The sequence below is a fragment of the Mustela nigripes genome, chromosome 2 (genome assembly GCF_022355385.1).
Source record: "Mustela nigripes isolate SB6536 chromosome 2, MUSNIG.SB6536, whole genome shotgun sequence".
Lineage (NCBI taxonomy): Eukaryota > Metazoa > Chordata > Mammalia > Carnivora > Mustelidae > Mustela > Mustela nigripes.
The window spans coordinates 118,255,268-118,274,934 of NC_081558.1; positions in this window are offsets into that span (position 1 = coordinate 118,255,268).

Consider the following 19,667-nt stretch of genomic DNA (forward strand, 5'->3'; position numbering starts at 1 on the left):
TATTTAGTAATCATATTTTTAAATCTCAATATATTTTACTTTTCTCATTAGAAAGACAAGGAATTCACAAGCAAACAATTAATTTCAACGAATTTGGTACCTTTATCTTGAAGACAGATAAATATAAGAACTACCTGCCAAGTAGTTAATAAGGCTAACTATTTAGTTTGAGATCAGATGAAGCTGCCTGGCATCATGGGAAAAAACCTGGACTTTAAATTCAGACTTGAATTCACCCTTGCCTTAAATACTTTTTAGTCATTTTACATTAGCTAAGTTTCTCATCTCTCTGATACTCAATTACCTCACATCAGTGAGGAAAAAATAAATAGCTAAACCCCAAGGATGATGTGAGAATTAGATATAGTTTATGGAAAACAACTAACATAAGAATTGCCACATAGAAGAGGCAGAAAAACAACAGCTACCTTTAGAATTATAAGTAAACTGCTCTTGGACTTACCTCTCAACATCATTTGTGATGAGAAATGAATTCAGTAAATAATTTTGTCAGGAAAGTTGTTTTACGTTGTTCTCACAGAAGTCTGACGAATAGACAAAGTAGAATGTTTCATTATTTTATAGAAGAAACTAAGATCCAGAGACATTTGAATAAAGTTTAGGCATTACAATGGTCATGGTCTGTGTTGCTAGAATTCTTTAAAAGCATTGTCCTTTACCAAAGGACTGGAGGAGCTAGTATAACGAGAACACACATTTTCTGATGTTACAACATTGCTTAGAAAACTACTTATTGCTCAAATTTTATTTCTACTTTTCAATCCTTTGCATAACCCAAAATATCCAAGAATAGGTTTTGCTTTTATTATTTTCTCTTACTAACTACCTACTATTGTTCTTTTTAATGGTGTATTAGACATAAACACATAAGCCCATGTGTGGGTTAAGGGGTCTGATGTTGAAACTTAACTTTGCCAATCATTCAAAGTCACAGAAACTGACTTGCTTTGTGTCTGGGTTTACATTCTCTTATGGATAAAATGAGGGGGCTTACGTATATTTCTAAAGTCTTTTCAGAACTGTATAGTTTGATTATAACTTATTAGTGGGAATTAGATTATATTGACACAATGATTATATTGCTAACAATAAATTAACAGGAGAGTTCTGTCACTAAATCCTTTTTGGTACTATTGGATTTACTGTTAGGCAACTCATATTCAGCATAAATTACAATACCTTGCCTTGAGAACTCTGTAAATAACTCATCGAACCACTGCAGAGTTCTCCCCAGTCTACATAATGTTTCCTGCAGGAATGTTCAATAAATAGTTACTGATATATCCTTGAGTACAGGAATGTTTTTGAAAACCCGATGCTTCTTTCTACTTCACAGTGGGAACAATCAGGATGGACTCTTAAAATTGCTTTTACAGTTTTTATGACTTGTTTAGAACTCTTCATTCCACTCTCAAAGAAAAATGGGCATATTCAAGTTCACCTAAGATGAACTCCTATAAAGCTAACCCCTCAAAGACTGAATGACGTTTAGAAGTAACATGAACAAGAAATGAACTTTGCCAAGATATTTACATTGATCACCCTTCAAACATAACAAAACAAAACAAAACAAAACAAAAACAAAAAACCCTTGTTAAAACAATGAAAGAATAGAAAATAACTGGATTACCTGGCAACTGATAATTCCCACAGCATACAGAACAAGCCTGATGCAGCATAATATAGTAGACAGTATTAAGTAGGCAAGATATCAAAATAGGAATAGTTACCTACTTAAAACATTTTAGGTTGTTTTGCACAGGAGAGTAAAAGCTGATGTGATGAAGCCAATCTGAATAAAAGTGCATATCAGATTTTTTTAAAAGGTGTAATCTTATTTCTCCAAATGTTTACACTACCTAGAATAACAAGAAAATATAATTCACAATGACAAAAGTAAAATTTCCAAAAATTATAAATTCGCAATGAGAGAAGATTTTGAAGACTTTAACTTCAACAGGACCTAAAGTCAGAGTATATTTCTGACAGGAAGACATAAAGAATCAAAGATCCAAACATAATTAAAGATGACCTAGGACTAATATAGACATTGAATTGGAAATCACTAACAAGGGCTGGTATTTTTGACAAGGCCACAAACTATACAACTTAGGATATTCATGTAACTATTCCACCTGCCCCTCACAATGTTTCCTTCTAAAAAAAAAAAAAAAAAGCCTAGGTAATTCATCTAGATCAATGTTCTCAAATAGTAGTCCATGAATTTACTGGAGACCCTAAAGCTATACAGTAACTGTAAATTTATCTCAATGTACTGAGAATTGTAAATAAATAGTATGTTTGTATGCCTTATGAACTACAATGTATCAAGTATATTTAGTATCACAATGAATAAAACATGCTATAATTCCTTACTAGTTAGGGGACAGTTGGAAAATTATTTAATCTTCCTGTGACTAAGTTTTCTCATCTACAAAATGAGGATGCTAAGAACAATACCTTCTTCATAGGTACATTAGGACTATTAAATAGCATAATCAAGGAAAGCTCTTAGTAGAACATTTTGCAAATAAATTAAAGCTAGCTATTATAATTGTCATGATTGTTATTACCAGAATTTTTAAAAAGCATTAATTAACAGTAGCTTCTTTTTAAAAAAATTTGTTTATTTATTAGAGAGAAAGAGTATACAAGGAAGAGAGTGAGAGCAGAGGCAGAGGGAGAAGCAGACTTCCCACTGAGCAGGAAGCCTGATGTGGGACTCGATCCCAGGTCCCTGGGATCATGACCTGCGCCAAAGGCAGACGCTCAACCGACTGAGCACCCAGGCACCCCTTAATAGAAGCTTCTTAACATTATGTATTTTTTCAGTGAATAAGTATTAAAAATACAATTACTGGATAAAAAACTAATATACTGAAATCTGTTGCATTTTTATACCAATAATTAAGTAGAAGAGAAAACAATCCCATTTAAAATTGCACCAAAATAATAAAACACCTAGAAATAAACCTAACCAAATTGGTGAAAGATCTGTACTTTGAAAACTATAAAATACTGGTGAAAAAATTGAAAATGACACAAACTGAAAAATATTCTATGTTCATGGATTGCAGGAGCCAATGCCGTTTAAATGTCTACACTAACCAAAGAATATGCAGATTTATGTAATCCCTATCAAAATACCAACATTTTTTCATACCACTAAAACAAATAATACTAAAATTCAACAGAACCATAAAGGACTTTGAATAGCCAAAGCAGCCTTCACGTAGGTACAACCTAGGTGTACCACAATCCCAGATTTCAAGATATATAATAAAACTATAGTAATCAAAACAGTATAGTACTGATACAAAAATAGACACAGAGGTCAATAGAAAAGAACAGAGAGCCCAAAAATAAACTACCTTTTAAATGGTCAATTATTCTCTGACAAAGAAGGCAAAAATATAAAATGGGGAAAGAAATCTCTTCAACAAATGGTGCTGGGCAAACTGGACAGCTACATGGAAAAGAATGAAACTGGTCCATTTTCTTATATCATACAGAAAAATAAAATCAAAATGGATTAATGACCTAAGTGTGAGAAGAGAACCAATAAAACTCTTAGAAGAAATCACAGACAATAAATTCTTTGATATTGGCCATGGAAACATTTTTTTAGATAGGTCTCCTCAGAAATGGGAAACAAAAGCATAATTAAACTATTGGGAATACACCAAAATAAAAAGCTTTTGCACAGCAAAGGAAACTACCAACAACAAGGCAATATACTGAATGGAGAAGGTATTTGCAAATAATATATCCAATTAGGAGTATATCTGAAATACATAAAGAACCTATACAACTCAACACCAAAAACAAAACAATACAAATAATCTTATTAAAAAATGGGCAGATGGCCTGAATAGAAATTTTTCCAAAGATAACATACAGATGGCCAACAGGTACTTGAAAAGATGTTCAATATCCCTAATTCAGGGAGATACAAATCAAAACCACAATGAGATATTACCTCATAACTGTCAAAATGGCTGAAATAATAAAGACAAGAAATAACAAATGTTGACAAGGATGTAGAGAAAATGAAACCATCATCCACTGTTGGTGAGAATGCAAATTGGTTTAGCCACTGTGAAAAACAATATGGAGGTTCCTGAAAATCTTGAATAGAATTACCCTATGATCCAGTAATTCCATTACTGGTCATTTACTCAAAGAAAATGAAAACATGAATTAAAAAGATACATGCACCCCCAGTGTTTACTACAGTGTTATTTACATAGCCACAATATAGAAGCAACCCAAGTGTTCATCAATAGATAAAGAAGATCACACAAACACACACACACACACACACACACACACACACACACACTGGGATTATTACTCAGCCATAAAAAAAGTCTTGAATACCCAACAACTTTTGTAGCAACATGGATGGGACTGGAAGAGATTATGCTGAGTGAAATAAGTCAAGCAGAGAGTCAATTATCATATGGTTTCACTTATTTGTGGAGCATAACAAATGGAGCATAACATGGAGGACAAGGGGAGATGGAGAGGAGAAGGGAGTTGAGGGAAATTGGAAGGGGAAGTGAACCATGAGAGACTATGGGCTCTGAAAAACAACCCTAGGGTCTTGAAGGGGCAGGAGTGGGAGGTTGGGGGAGCCAGGTGGTGGGTATTCGGGTAGGCACGGATTGCATGGAGCACTGGGTGTGGTGCAAAAACAGTGAATACTGTTACGTTGAAAAGAAATTAAAAAAAAAATCAGACCTTTTATAAAACAAACAACAAAAAAAGACTTGAGACCTTGCCATTTGGAATAACATGGATGGACCCAGATGGCATAATGCTAAGTGAAATAAGTCAGTCACAGAAAGACAAATACCATAGTAAATCATTCGTAAGTGAAATTTAAAAAACAAAACATATGAACAAAGAAAAAAGCAGACAGGAAAAAAAAAAAAACTCTTAAATACAGAGAACAAACTGCTGGTTCTCAGAGGGGAGGTGGGAGGGGGATGGGTGAAACAGATAAGGGAGATTAAGAGCACACTTATCATGATGAGCACTGAGTACCCTATGAATTGCTGAACCATTATATTGTACACCTGAAACTAATATAACATTGTATATTAATTATACTTCAGTAAAAAATAAATGGTAGCTGCCAACAACCTAGAATTTTAGACCTAGTAGCAATATTCTTCAAAAATGAAAATGTGTTCAAACAAAACCTGAGAGAATTCATCACCAGTAATAAGCAATGGAAGATATATCAGGCTAAAGGAAAATGATTCTAGATGGACATGTGAAAAAATAAAATAATCAGGTAGGCCTGCAGGGTATATTTTGAACTTAAAAAAGTCATCGATCTGGTTACTTACTGCTACAAAACAAACCTTCTCGAAACCTACTAGCTTAAAACACCATCTTAATTTGCTCGTGATTTTGTGGATCAGGTATTCCAAGAAATGCTCAACTGTCTGATCCATGTGGCATCAGCAGAAGCACCTGGGGCTAGAGACTCCACATCCAGTTTGTGGGAGGCAACTAACAAGGCTATGAATTCCAGGAGGCGTGTTTACAGAGAGCATTTCTGAAATGGCTGAGGTTGAGAATGCCTAGTGAGATTGTCTCTACACCCCCCTTTCAACTCTTAGAATCCATGAATCTAATTGGTACTGGCTTAATGGGCAGCAGAATGCTTTTATTGATACAGCGCTTCCACCCTTCAGGCATTCTCAGTGCTATTTTTGTTGGCACATTTTTCTTTCTTTCCCAGGATAGGAAAGCAGCATGCTCTACCCACTTCAGACACATTGGCCATTTAGAAGCCTATAAATGTTATTTCACCACTTATTTCCCTCTGTGTATTACAGTATGAGCTCTCTTCCTATTTCATATTTAAATATTGTCCTGGATTGCTCTTCCAATATGTCAAATTTTGAAGATTGTAAAACAAAGATTTTGGGGGGGTGGTTGGTGGCAACAGACCTCAGAAAAAGACAATGTAAATAGATGAATATAATTTGAGAGAGAGAGCTTGTAGGCTATACTGAATTGCTCAGCATACCAAAGTATCCTTTTTTTCATCTAAAAGTATATTTAAGGATCAAGAGCTCCCTGTTAAAGAGGCTTAAACATCTTCAAAGTGCAACTTAATTTGCACAGACAGAGAAGGGGCCTTTTAGCGTGACACAGAATTTCAGACCTGTTCTCTCAGCTCAAATCTATACACACAGACACAAAAAATTTACACACAGTTGAGGATTAATTTTCCTTTTCATGCATGGCTCTTTAAATAGAGAACTCAACTCCCAATTTTTAGACCAGGAGTTTTCAAATTTTGCTCCAGGGTCGATTAAGGTCTTCCTTGAGCTTTAAGGCCTGAGTTGTGTGCTTCTGCTCTTTCATATATACCAGTCATTACTGTTGTGTTTTACTTTATCTAGTGATAATCATCCTGTTACATGTCTTTTATTCTGGCCAGGGTTGGGAGACTGCAGGTCACATTGCTTCACTGAATATGTCCATCATGCCTTTGTCCTATAACTTTGGATGTTCATCACAGCACACAGATTTGTGAAAACTGAAACTTAAAGGTAAGATACAGATGGTTGAGCAGATTTCCTCGTTTATGTTTAGCTCATGATTATAGGGTTCAGACAAAATAAACAATTAAACTCTTATAAATTTTTTTGCTGGGAATTTTGAATAATTGTAGTCGATGCATTTTCCTGAAATTCAATTTCCTTTTTAAGTTTTAGTAACTTGACCCCACTGCCCCTGAGGACAGAAACTCTTGTCAGGAACATATGCATTAAGTATACTCTTTTGGGGTCTATTTGTACTATTTTAGAGTTGATTTTTGACTGCATTAACATGATAATGAAGGGAAATGAAGCCACAAAATGTATACTGTGTTGGCCCAATTACCTGTAAATGAAATGAGTATTTTTATTTCCCCCTAAAACTTTTAAGAGTAGATAGTGACAGAGTGTGGATCTATTAAAAATTCTAAGTTTTGCTAGTTAGCTTTCTTTTCATGTGCTAGAAAGAGAGGGTGAATGAGTCATGTCAAGTGATCCATGAGATTAATACAGACAAAAATGTCATAGCCTCATGCATGCAGCTGTGAATGGCATATCTACTTTGCCATCTGTATACTTAATGGACAAAATGTCCCAGTGACTGCTTCAGGGTTTAAAGTAACTGAGTTATCAGCAGCCACATTTCCTGTTGTCTAATACCCAAATTCAATTCCACTGGGAAATTTGTCTGGCTCTTGAAGTAGGTAGAAAAATCTGCTAACCACATTATGCTCTTTCATGAACCACACTGAATTGGACTATTAGCTAATACTGAGTAAAAGCAAATACCATTTACTTTGAGAGAGTACTGTATCTTATATGATGTTCATTCTCACTGCATTTATATTTTAGCTCAGTAGTGGAAATGAACAATGATAGTAACATAACAACTATTATTTCTGTGTTAAATGAGATCTGAAAATAAACCATTCTGTAAAATAAATATATACCATGTTTAATTTAAATTCTATTTGGATAAATGTTTATAGTGACTGTTGTGTTCTTCTTTCCACATTGAAAAAATATATAGCTTTTTTTTTCCAGGGATAAATTTCCCCTTTCAAGTTATCTGTCAAATCAAAATTTTAATGTTTATGTTGCTTCTGCTGTAATTCTTTCCATTTGCAGAATGATATTTCCTTAATTTTCTAGTCACTTTATTGAAGTTGTAGATTGACAGAAAAATTAAGTGTATAGTACAGAGAAACCCCAATATTCCCCCCAACACGCAGTATCCCCTATTATTAACATCTTAGATTAGTATGTTAAAATTAATTACAATTAATGAACCAATATTGATATATTATTGTGAATTAAAGTTCATATTTTACATTAATTTCACTCTTTGTTGTACAGTTCTATGGATTTTGATTAGTACATAATGTAATTTACCCACCATTACAACTTTACCGAATAGTTTTACCACCCTAAAAATCCCCTAAACTTCACTTATTTCTTTTTCCTTTTGCCTCCTCCCTGGACTTTAGAAACTACTGATTTTTTTAAAATTATTTCTTAGTTTCACCTTTTCCAGAATGTTGTCTATTTGAGAACATACAGTACATATCCTTTTCACATTGCCTTCACTTAGCAAGAAGTATTTAAGATTTCTCTGTATCTTTTTGTTGCTCCATAGCTCATACCTTTTTATCCCTGAACAATATTCTATTGTATGATGTACCATAGTTTGTTTATCCTTTTGCCTTTGAAGGACATCTTGGTTGTTTCCAAGTTTTGATAATTATGAATAAAGCTCCTGTAAACATTCAGGTGTAGGTTTTTGTATATACATATTATTCAACTCATTTGGGTAAATGCCATGGAGCATGATCACTGGTCATATGCTAAACCTTTGTTTAGCATTGTGAGAAACTGCCAAACTATCTTTAAAAGTGGCTATACCATTTTGCACTCCCATCAGTCATAAATGAGAGATCCCGTAACTTCACATCTTCACCAGTATTTGGTATTATCAGTGTTCTAGATTTAGGCTATAATGACAGTTGTGTAATGGTATTTCCTTTTTGTTTTAAATTGCAATTCTTTAATGATGTATGATGTACAGATATTTTTATATGCTTCTTTGGCATCTGTTTATCTTCTTTAGTGAGATGTCTGTTTAGGTCTTTTGCCCATTTTTTAATTGTGTTGTTCCTTGTCTTATTGTTGAGTTTCAAGTGTTCTTTGAATATTCTGTATTACAGCCTTTTATCAGATAAGTGGTTTGTAAATATTTTCTCCCAGTGTGGTTTGTCTTTTTATTCTTTTAGCAGAATAAAACCAACAAAGTTTTAAATGTGATAAAGTCCAAATTATCATAATTTTCTTGCATAGATCATACTTCTGATGTTCTTTCTAAAACTTTATCAACAAATAGTTTTACATTACTTCTAGGCATTTTATAGTTTTTTCAATTTACATTTAGGTCCATGGTCCATTTTGAGTTAATTTTTTTTTGTTGTTGTTTAAAGATTTTATTTATTTATTGGACAGAGAGAGAGATCACAAGTAGGCAGAGAGGCAGGCAGAGAGAGAGAGGAAGGGAAGCAGGCTCCCCGCCGAGCAGAGAGCCCGACGTGGGGCTTGATCCCAGGACCCTGAGTCCATGACCTGAGCCGAAGACAGAGGCTTAACCCTCTGAGCCACCCAAGTGCCCCATTTTGAGTTAATTTTTATGAAAAGTGTAGTTCTCTGTTCAGATTTTATTGTTGTTATTGTGGGCATATGAATCTCCAATTGTTTCAGCACCATTTTTTCAAAAGATCATCCTTTCCCATCAAATTGCCTTTACTTCTGTTAAAGATCATTTGATTTATATTTGTGTGGGTCTATTCTCGGCTCCCTATTCTGTTCCACTAACTTGTGACTTATTGTTTTTTTTGTTTTTGTTTGTTTTTTTTTTGCCAATAACATGCTGTCTTGATTACTGTGGCATGGCAGAAAGTCTACAAGTCAGGTGGTATCAGTCTTCCATTCTAATCTTCATCAGTATTTATGCTGTATATTCTGGGTCTTTCATCTTTCCACATAAACTTCAGAACCATTTTTCCACATCTATAAAACAACTTTCTGAGATTTCGGTGGGGTTTGTACGGAATCCATAAAGTTGAGATGAAATAACATCTTAACAACATGTATAATATGAACATCTGGAGAATTCATACTTAATCCATAAGCATGGAATATATCTCTATTTAGCTCTTTGATTCATTAGAGTTTAAATACAGAGTTTTACAATTTCCTCATTTAAATTCTGTATATATTTTGTTAGATTCATACCTAGGCATTTCATTTCTTTCTCCTTTTCCTTCTTTGGTGCTAATTTAAATGATATTATATTTTTAACTTCCCAATGATTTATTGCTGCTATATAGGAAAGTAACTGATTTTTTGTGTTTTGATCTTATATCCTACAGCCTTGTTATTAGTTGGCAGGATTTTTGTTGTTGTTGCTGATTGTTGTTTTCTACAATCACGTCATCTGCAAACAAAATCATTTTCATTTCTTCATTCCTATTCTGTATACTTTTTATTTCCTTTCCTTGCTTTATTAAATTTACTAGCCTTCTCCTTCAATGTTAAATGAAACTGATGAGAAGGGATATTCTTTCCTTGTCTTCAATTACAGAAGGGAACTATCTGTTTTCTCATCACTAATATGATGTAGTTGTAGACTTTTTTTTTTTAGATTTTTTTTTTATTTATTTATTTGACAGAGAGAGATCACAAGTAGGCAGAGAGGCAGGCAGAGAGAGAGAGGAGGAAGCAGGCTCCCTGCTGAGCAGAGAGCCCGATGCGGGACTCGATCCCAGGACCCTGAGATCATGACCTGAGCCGAAGGCAGCGGCTTAACCCACTGAGCCACCCAGGCGCCCTGTAGTTGTAGACTTTTTAAAGATGCTCTTTATCAAGTTGAGGAGGTCTCTATCCTTAATTTGCTTAGAGATTTTATCCTGAACAGATGTTGGATTTTGTCAAATGCTTTTTCTAAATCTATTGGTATTTATTACTTATTTATATTTTTTCTTCTTCATTGGATGATCATATGATTTTTCTTAGTAAACCTATCAAAGAGACAGATTGCATTGATCTTTGGCTGTTGAATTAACCTTGCATACCTGGAATAAATCTCACTTGGTAATTTTATATATGTATGTATATATATTCATATATATATATATTATTGGACTTGATTGATAATATTTTGTTGCAAAGAGGACTGCATCTATGTTCATGAGAGATACTGGTCTATAGTTTTATGGCCCCATGTGTGGCTTATCTTGGTGATACTCCCATGATTTTGAGATTAAACATACATTTTGTTGTGGTTAAATGTAGTACTCTATAAATGATAATTTTATCAGTTGATTAATGGTGCTGTTCAGTTCAACACTATTATTACTGATTTTCTGCCTCATGAATCAGTCAATTACTAATAAGTGAGTATTCAGGTCTCCAATTATGAGTGGATTTGTCTTTTCTTTGCGGTTGTTAATTTTTGCCACACTAACTTTGATGTTGTTATTAGGCACATACACATTAAAAATCATTGTGCCTTCTGGAAAATTGACTCCTTTACCTATTATGCAATGCCCCCTATTTATCCCTGATTTTATTTTTCTCATTCTTAATTCTGCATTGTTCTAGATTAATATATCCACTCGAGCTTTCTTTTGATTAGTGTTACTCTGGTAAATTTTTCTTCATCCCTTTATTCTTAAATCATCTTTAAACTTAAAGTGAGTTTCTTAAAGGCAACCTATAATTGGGTCTTGTTTTTTGACCCACTCTGGCAATCTCTGTTTTTAAATTGGTATATTAAGACCATTTACATGTAAAGTGATTATTGATGTAGTTGGATTAATATCTACTATGTTTTAGCTGTTTTCTATTCATTGCACTTGCTATTTGTTTCTCTTTTTAAAACTTGCTCTAACTTCTCTGCATTTTTTAAAGATTTTTAGATCAAGAAAGAGTAATAGCATGCATAAGCGGGAGAAGGGGCAGAGAGAGAGACTCTTTCAAGTGCACTCCCTGCTGAGCAAGAAGCCCAACGAATACTTGATTCCATAACCAAAGAGATCATGACCTGAGCTGAAACCAAGAATCAATGTTTAACTGACTGAGCCAGTCAGGTGCCCCTAACTTCTCTGATTTTTAGTAGAGGTTATAGGATTCCACTTTCTCTATTTCAGCATGTCAATTACAATTCATTTTTAAGTTTTTAAGGGGTTGCATTAGAGTCTGCAATATACATTACAACTAATCTATGTTAACTTTCATATAACACTATACTGCTCATAGATAGTACAGGGATTACAACAGAGTATTCCAGATTCCTTCCTCCCATCTCTTATAGGATTGTCATTTCTGTCACTTATTCATATATTGGAATCACCCAATCTATTATTTTTGCTATTACTATAAACACTGGTATCTATATGTTTAACAATAAAAATAAAATATTGTATTTATCATCATTTATTCTCTAATACTTCTCTTTTCTTTACATAGATCCAAGTTTCTGACATATCATTTTCCTTCTCTCTGAGAACTTTTTTTTTTTTTAAGATTTTATTCATTTATTTGTAAGAGAGAGAGCAGAAGCAAGGGGAGCAGCAGGCAGAGCAGGCAGAGGAGAACCAGGCTTCTTGCTGAGCAGGAGACTGATGAGGGACCCAATCCCAGGACCCTGGGATCATGACCTGAGCTGAAGGCAGATGCTTAACTGACTGAGCCACCCAGGCATCCCTCTGTAGAACTTTTACCATTTCTTGTGAAGTAGTTCCATTGGCAAAAAATGCCCTCAGTATTAGTTTGTTTGATGAAATATTTATTTTCCCTTCACTTTTGAATTATATATTGCTAGACACAGAATTCTAGATTAGCGGGGTTTTTTCTCTTTCAAATCCTTAAATATTTCAGTCTACTCTCTTCTTGTGTACATGGTTTTCCTTTTTATTTTTTTTTTAATTTTATTTATTTATTTGAGAGAGAGAGCATAACAGAGAGGGTAGAGGGAGAAGCAGACTTCAAGGAGGGAGCCCGATGAAGGGCTTGACCTCAGGACCCTGGGATTATGACCTGAGCAGAGGCAGATGCTTAACCCACTGAGACACCCAGGTACCTGTGTGCATGATTTCCGACTAGAAGTCCAACACAATTCCATCCTTGTTCTTCTTTAGGTAAGGGACATCCTGTTCCTCTGCTTTTTTTTAAAGGTTTTCTTTTGGTTTTCGGTTTGCTCCAGATTAAATATGATATACCTAGATGTAGGTTTTTATTTTTGTTTACTTACTTTGTTTACTATTTATTATTGTTTTTGTTTACTTATTGTTTATCCTGCTTAGAGTTCTCTTGACTTCCTGGATCTGCAGTTTGGGTCCATTATTGAAGAATTTTGAAAACTCCCCATCATTTTTAATTCAAATAACTCTTCTGCTCCATTTTCTCTTTCCTCTACTTCCAATATTCTCATTTTGCCTAGTCTAGATCTTTTATAATTGTCCCAGAGTTCTTGAATATTCTATTCATTTTTCTATTTTGTGTTCTTATATTCCATATTTTTCTGATTATTTTTTGCCTGTCTTTTTTATCAGTTACAGAGAAGAGTGTGTTAAAATCTCCCATATGACTGTAGAAATCTACATTTCTCCTTTTGGTTCTGTCACTTATTGTTATATGTGTTTTGAAACTATTAGGGTATATGCATACAGGAATATTTCTATTGAATCTACTTTATCATTGTCATGAATGATATCTTTATCTCTACTATCTTTGTATCAAAATATGTTTGTCTAATCATACAGTCACCCAACTACCTTTAATTAGTACTAACAAGATATATTTTTTCCTATCATTGTACTTTCAAACTATGTGTTACACTTGAATTTTATCTCTCATAACAGCACATAGTTGTTCATATAAAATGTCAATATTTGCCATATATCAGTGACTGTATTGTTTGCAACAATATAAATTTATGAAAGAAAGTTTAGATGTCTTTTAAAGATATCTGAAGAGAATGATGTCACTAGGGACCCAACATGTCTACTGTAGGAACTCCCTACTGAGATGCTCATGAGAAAGGAAATTTCCTTTCCTTGTGTCAAAGGAATAACATTAGATAACCAGTTTAAGATTTTTTTTTTTTTTTTATCATCCAGGAAGTGGATCATGGACTGTGTGGTGGCTGTAAATCCAGAAGTTCAGCAAAATCACAAAAATAAGTATGTAGAGGGCACTGACATTAACTGTACAGAGTCAATGGACAAGAGTAAATGTTTCATTCCATGAGTACCAGAGAAATGACAGAGTAGAGAACTCAGCCATCAACAGAGTAGAGAACTCAGCAGAAAGGTAAGCACTGAAGCCTAAAGGCTGGCAGGCAATAGGCAGCAGCTCTTATCATATGTACAATGACTCTCTCTCCCCTCTCGAGAGAACAAAAAACTAAAAACAGCATTACCTAAAATCAGTCAGAAGAGTATCTGAATTGGAATTGGGTTTATACATATCAATAATACTAGGGCTTTAGGGTAATATTTAGAGAATAAGAATTTGGAGGAACAGACTATATTTCCCACTAAACACATTGAGGCCATGGAAAACAAGATGTAAGTTATTAACAAGGATGATTACACCTAGGATATGCTAGTCACACTATGCTAGTCTTCCTGTGACCCATTCTATTCTATGTCATAATTATTTGTGCAAATGTCTATCACTCTAAGCTCTTTGGGCATAAGACTAGATTTAATTTTTTAAAGATCTACTCTCTGAGTAAGCTTCAAATATGTAATAAATACAGTATTAACTACAGTCACTGTGCTGTACATTATACCCTCATGACTTATTTTATTACTCAAAGTTTGTACCTTTTGACCTTTACTCATCCTCCTCTCTTGATATCTGATAACCATCAACCTGTTTTCTGTATCCATGAACTTTTCTAAATTAGATTTTACATATAAGGGAGATCATATGATACTTGTTCTTTCTCTGCCTGACTTATTTCTCTTAAGATAATCCACTCAAGGTCCATCCATGTTGTTGCAAATGGGATAATTTTTTTTTTTTTTTTTTTTTTTTTTTTTACGGATGAATAGTATTCCGCTGTGGGTGTGACATCTTTGTCCATTCATCCACTGATGGACACTCAGGTTTTTTCCTTATACTGACTATTGTAAATAATGCTGCAATGAATGGGGGGGGGTGCATATTTCTTTTCAAATTAGTGTTTTGGGGATAAATACACAGAAGTAGAATTACTGAATTATACAGACTTTCCATTTTTAATTTTTTGAGGAACATCCATACTGTTTTCCACAGTAACTGCATCAATCACCAAGAGAGCACAAGGGTCCTTTTATTTGCATCTTTGCCAACATTAGTTATTTCTTGTCTTTTTGATAATAGTCATCCGAATAGATATGAGTGATATCTCACTGTGGTTTTGACTTACACTTTCCGGATGATTAGTGATGTTAAGGATCTTTTGAAAAATGTCTGTTCAGATCCACTGTCCATTTTATTTTATTTTATTTTATTTTATTTTATTTTTTAAGATTTTATTTATTTATTTGACAGAGAGAGATTATAAGTATACAGAGAGGCAGGCAGAGAGAGAGAGAGAGAGGGAAGTAGGCTCCCTGCTGAGCAGAGAGCCCAATGCGGGACTCGATCCCAGGACCCTGAGATCATGACCTGAGCCGAAGGCAGCGGCTTAACCCACTGAGCCACCCAGGCGCCCTCCACTGTCCATTTTAAGAATAAGATTGTTAGGGGTTTATTTTGGGGGGAGGGAGTGTTTGTTTTTGCTTTTGTGGGTTTTTTTCTCTATCGATTTGTATGACTCCTTTTAATATTTTGGATATTAACCCCTTATTAGATATAATTTGCAAATATGTTTTCCATTTGACAGGTTGCCTTTTCATTTTATTGAAGAGTTCCTTTTCTGTGCAGAAGCTTTTTTGGTTTAATGTAGTCCCACTTCTTTATTTTTGTTTTTGTTGCCTCTGTTTTTAGAGTTAGATCCAAAAAAAATTATCTCTAAGACCAATGTCAAGGTGCTTACCACCAATGTTTTCTTCTACAAGTTTTATTGTTTCAGGTCTTATATTCAAGTCTTTCATCCATTTTAACTTAACTTTGGCATATGGTATAAGATAGTGTTATAGTTTCATTATTTTGCATGTGACTGTCCAATTTCCCAACACCATTTATTGAAGAGACTGTGCTTACCCTGTTTTATGTATTTGACTCCTTTGTCATAAATTGACCATATCATGTTCTTGGGTTTATTTCTGGGCTCTCTGTTCCACCTGATCTATGTGTCTGTTTTTATGCAGATACTATACTGTTTTGATTACTATGGTTTTTAATAAAGTTCAGAAGCAAGGAGCATGACACCCCTACCTTTGATCTTCTTTCTCAAGCATGCTTTGCCTATTTGGGGTATTTTGTGGTTCCATACAAAATTTAGGGTTACCTGTTCTATTACTGTGAAAAATGCTATTGGTATATTGATAGGGTTTGCCCTGAATCTGTAGACTGCTTTGGGTGGTATGAACATGTTAACAGTATTAAATTTCTAATCCATGAGCATGGAATATTTTTCCATTTATCTGTGTCTTCAAATTTTCCATGAGTGTCTTATGGTTTCCAGTGCACAGACTTTTCACTTACTTGGCTAAATTTGTTTATAGATATGTTACTCTTCTTGATAATTGTAAATGGGATTGTCCTTAATTTCTCTGTCTGGTAGTTTACTATTAGTGTATAGAAGCACAAATAACATTACAAAGGGCTAATATCCAAGATATATAAAGCTCTCCTCAAACGCTCAAAAAACAGATAATCATATCAAAAAATGGGCAGAAGACATGAACAGACACTTCTCCAAAGAGGACATACAAATGGCTAACAGACACATGAAAAAATGTTTATCATCATTAGCTATCAGAAAGATTCAAATCAAAACCACATTGAGATACCACCTTACACAAGTTAGAATGGCCAAAATCATAAGAGAGTAAACAACAAATGTTGGAGAGGATATGGAGAAAGGAGAACCCTCTTACACTGTTGCTGGGAATGAAAGCTAGTGCAGCCACTTTGAAAACAGTGTGGAGATTCCTTAAGAAATTAAAAATAGAGCTACCCTATGACCCTGCAATTGCACTACTGGGTATTTACCCTAAAGATACAGATATAGTGAAAAGAAGGGCCATATGTACCCCAATGTTCATAGCAGCAATGACCACAATCACCAAACTATGGAAAGAGCCAAGATACCTTTCAATAGACGAATAGATAAAGAAGATATGGTCCATATATACAATGGGATATCACACCTTCATCAAAAAATGAATACCCAACTTTTGTATCGACATGGATGGGACTGGAGAAGATTTGCTGAGTGAAATAAGTCAGGCAGAGAGAATCAATTATCATATGGTTTCACTTACTTGTGGAACATAAGGAATAACATGGAGGACATTAGAAGAAGGAAAGGAAAAGTGAATTGGGGGAAATTGGAGGGGAGGATGAACCATGAGAGACTGTGGATTCTACGAAACAAACTGAGGCTTTTGGAGGGGAAGAGGGGTGGGGGTTTGGTGAGCCTGGTGGTGGGTATTAAGCAGGGCATGTATTGCATGGAGCAATGGGTGTGGTGCACAAATAATGAATCTTGGAACACTGAAAAGATAAAATATAATTTAAAAAAAAAGAAACAAGATTTTTGCATATTGATTATATATCCTGTAAATGTTACTGACTTCATTCATTCGTTTTAACAATTTTTTGTAGAGTCCTTAGGATGTTCTATATCCTTACTTCTTAATTCTCTTTATTATTCCCAACAGTGCCTGGTAGAGGAAAACTATTAGATTAACTTTTAAAACAAATAAAGGAATTACTTAATCAATTAAAAATGGAAAAAGTTGAATCTTAGGATCCTATATACTTTTTTGTTGCCCTGACTGCCAGCTCCTATCTATTCTCCACGTCAGGACCCTGTTCTGTGGCCTAGGAGTACGGATCTGCTAGCCTAATCAGGATTTTACTGACTTCTGGCTTCTAGTCTGGCCAATAGGAGGCACCTGCAAACTATAGAGAGGATAGATAGAATGACTGAAGTATTTCTTTCTCCTTTGCTTCCCTCTTTCAGTGTCATTGTTGTGTCATCATGACTTCTACCATATAGCCCTTCGCCCAGAGTCCGTAGACGATACTAAAATTTTATTCCAAACTTAACTCAGATATAATGCAGAAAAAAAATGCTTAGTAAGTATTTCTAAGGAAATAATATTTATTAAATGTCTGATGTTAATAGTACCATTACTTGATATTTTACAATTTAGTGTAGGAATAATTATTCTTATTCTCTTAGGATATTGTATTTTTCTTCTCTTTATCTAAAGAATCCACATTTTCCCCTCTTTTAAAAACTATCATTTTCTTGAAGTTTATGATAATTTCCCAATTGAGAAAAGATTAGTGATATATATAATGATATATATGAGAAAAGATTAGTGATATATATAATGATATATATATCTCATATATATATGTGTGTGTATTCTTATATATGTATATGCATGTATGTGTATATAGATACACACACACACAGTTATGACATATATATAAATAAGCACAAATATACATACATATATTTCATCTTCATGTACCTTTAACTATACCATTTTTCAGCTGGAAATTTATATTTAAAATTCTTGTGGGGCGCCTGGGTGGCTCACTGGGTTAAGCCTCTGCCTTCAGCTCAGGTCATGATCTCAGGGTCCGGGAATTGAGCCCCGCTTAGGGCTCTCTGCTCGGCAGGAAGCCTGCTTCCCTCTCTCTCTTTGCCTGACTCTTTGTCTACTTGTGATCTCTGTCTGTCAAATAAATAAATAAAATCTTAAAAAAAATAAATTCTTTGTTACTTTTTTAAAGATTCTTAGAATAAAAATATAACCATGTATTTTTATAAAAATGTAAGAACACTACTCGTTCTTAAAACAAAAAATGATTAAACAACTGAGATATTTCTGAATGAACTAGAAAGAGACATTTAAATTGTTCTACATTTTAATGGTTTTCACTTTATCTCCCAAGAAATTTATCCCTTCCCTTCAACTTCCCAAACACTTCCTACAGGCCCATAAAGAGAAATCCTTGACTTCCTGACTAAGGAAAAAGTATGTATCCTTCTTTCCACTGCTCTCTGGCTCCTTCCCGTGGGAGTGGAAAATTTTTATCAAACTGGTGATATGACAATAAATTGACATCCATTTATGTATGTTTTTCTGTTTGATAGTTAAGGTGCTAAACATTGTTGTAAGTTAAGAACAATAAGCTAGACCATAGAAATTTCTAAGTGAAATCAACTTTAGAATTGAAAGGAATAATGTCCAGATAGGTTCTGTCATTTTATCTAGGATCATACATAGGCAAAATATTTGTATTAGATAAAATAGTTCTTTGCACCTTATTTTCCCTCTGAAAACCAATGGCCATTGTCTGTGCCTTTGTTCTATAAATACAAACTGAAGAGTACAGATGGAACACTATGTGAGCAGCCTTGTCAGTGCATTCAAAACTGTCATTAACACTAACGGGAGTCACCCATGTACAATAAGCAGAGAATCACTTCTTTAGATTTTTAATGATTTCTGTGGTTGCCTTGCCTCCTAGAACATTTACTTCTTTTTCTCTCTTATGGAAAATGATTTTTTTTCTGACATTTCAGTGCTCACAAGGCAGCTGGGCTCATCTAAAAACAACAAAAACAACAAAAAGGAAGTGACTATGTGACTGAGGAAAAAAGCTAGTCCATGTTTGAGGGGGTTACAGATTGTCATCATTTTTTAAAAGCTAGCAAAAGCTAAAATGATGGATGTCAGTGACTGTAATTTTTTTTTCTTTGCAGTGATTGCCATCAAAAGATGGCGCTGTACATATTTTAATGTGACTACTACCCAACTCGAACAGTTGCTTTGGAAAAAAGATGAAATTCTGACATTACTTAGATGAGCTGAAAATACTTAATGTGATCTTCTTGTTATAATAAAACCCACC